A 2,500-nucleotide genomic window follows, 5' to 3' on the forward strand; every position below is an offset into this window, starting at 1 on the left:
TATATTATATATATATATATTATATATATATATATATATATATATATAAACTTAAATAAGGTAAGTATATGTACATGCATAACCACGCATACATATCACGTGTGCGCATATGCATGACTATACATCATAACCAATTCCCAAATAAGCACAGCCAAACACACGCTTCTCCCTCGCCACTTGAAATCCTTCACACAGACGTCCCGAATTCCCTGACCTCGTTTGACCAACATTCTAGGCTCCACTTACTATATCTGGCTGACCTCGCATGGCTCAGACGAGACCTGGAAGAGAGAGGAGGATAAATGATAATCTTGAGAGGAAGGGAGGAGATTTTTTAAGGTCAGAGGTCAAAGGGGAATGAGGGGAAGAAGGGGGGGGGGAGAAGGAAGTGGCAAAGAGGAGATGTAGAATAATAAAAAAAAGAGGGTGAAGGACGAGAGGGAGGAGAAGAAAAATTCGCGACGGAGAAGAATAAAATAAGAAAGAACTTGATACAGAGAAGGAGAATGAGAGAGAAAAAAACTAGAGGAGGATAAACAGGAGGAAAGAGAGAAAGAAAAGGAAGAATAAAAAATAAAAGGGAGGAGGATAGATCATGAGAAAAGGAGAGACGGGGAAGAAAAGATATAGAAAAAAGTGAGAGAAGTGAGACACAGGAAATAAAAAAACGGGAAAAGAGGATAAAAGCGTGTACCTTGAAGGTCAAAGGTCAAATCCTCCTTTTTAAACTTATTTACGAAGATGCTCTTGGGTGGACATTAATATTTTGTGGGAATGCTTTGCGCGCGCGCGCGCGCGCGTGTGTGTGTGTGTGTGTGTGTGAATAAGTGAGTGAGTGAGTGAGTGAGTGAGTTTGTGAGTGAGTGTGGGAGAATGAATGAGAGAGAGTGAGTGTGCGTGTGTGTGTGTGTGAGCGTGAGTGCGTGTGTGTGTGTGAGAGTGAGTGAGTGTAAGTGAAAGTGTGAGTGTGAGTGTGAGTGTGTGTGCATGTGCACGCGAGTTGGGTACACGCGAGAACTGAATCAGACCTTAAGTCGATACAAGGTCGTAGAACGTATATTAAGACAAATATTATTCAAGAAGCATGTCACGTAAAATCATAATACCCTCCATTGAAAGAAATATTGAAGACTTAAACAACGTACATACACACACACACACAGACGCACACAAACATACGCTTACACACATACATACACACATGTTTTACTCCACATACCCACACACACTTACACCCCCCACATCCATCACCCTCCACCACATCCCTTAACCTCCCCCCACACGCATACACGTACCCCCACCTCCCACATTCTCCCACACCCACATCCTCCCACTCCCACACTCCACATCCTCCCACTCCCACACTCCACATCCTCACACTCCCACACTCCACATCCTCCCACACTCCCCACAGCCACATCCTCCCACTCCCACACACCCCACACACCCCGAGGCCACCGAGAAACTTATTGACCCACTATGATTTAGGCAAGGTCGCGGCCCACTAGAGTACGCGGTCCCTTGTTGGCGGAGGTGTTGGTGGCAGTCGTGTTGGCAGGGTCGCTGCTGTTGTCACTGACGGTGGTGGTGGTAGTGTGTTTGGTAGCCAGAGGGGAAAAAAAAGATGTAGTTGTAAAAGAGAGCATGATATAAAAAAGGAGGGTGGGCGGAAGGAGGAAGACGAGAAAGGGAGATGATGAAGTGCTTGAGCAAATGCTGTTGTGGTGAGGAGACAAAAAATGGATAAATGAGAGAAGGGGGAGGAGAGAGAGGGGATGAGGGAGGAGAAGAGGGAGGAGTGGGGAACAGAAATGGGGTTGAGGCAAAAGGGATGGGGGAGGGGGAAGGGGGAGAGGGGGAGAGGGAGAGCAAGGTAGAAGGGAGGAGAATGGAGGACGTAAAGTTTCTGGAGAGAGAGATGGAGAGGAAAAGAGAGGGATGGGGAGAGAGAGAGAGAAGGGGAGAGACGAGGGTGAGAGAGAGAGAGAGAGAGAGAGAGAGAGAGAGAGAGAGAGAGAGAGAGAGAGAGAGAGAGAGAGAGAGAGAGAGAGAGAGAGAGAGAGATGAAGACAGACACAGAAGAAAGAGGGAGACAGATAGACACAGAGAGAGGGCGACAGACAGACAGAGACAGAGACAAATGGACAGCCATACAGAGAGATAATAAAAGAAGTAAATATAGAATATCATCAAAATGGCCGCCTTGCCCTCAACCGCCGATGTTAGACGAATTTTAGCAAATATCTCTTTTTATTTTGTTATTTCCTGCGCCAGGTTACGATTAGTTCGCGTTAATTTCCTTTATTTTTTTCTAGAATCATTTTTTTTTCGTTAGTCACTAGGATTACGAGAAAAAAAAGTTATAGGTAAATTGTGATTAATAAATCACGGCTTCGTTAGTCACCAGGATTACGAGAAAAAAAAAATATTTGTGAATTGTGATGAAAATATCACTCCTTCGTTTGACACCAGGATTCCACCATAAAAAGAAGTTACATTT

The sequence above is a fragment of the Penaeus monodon genome, chromosome 2 (assembly GCF_015228065.2).
Source record: "Penaeus monodon isolate SGIC_2016 chromosome 2, NSTDA_Pmon_1, whole genome shotgun sequence".
Taxonomy (NCBI): Eukaryota; Metazoa; Arthropoda; class Malacostraca; order Decapoda; family Penaeidae; genus Penaeus; species Penaeus monodon.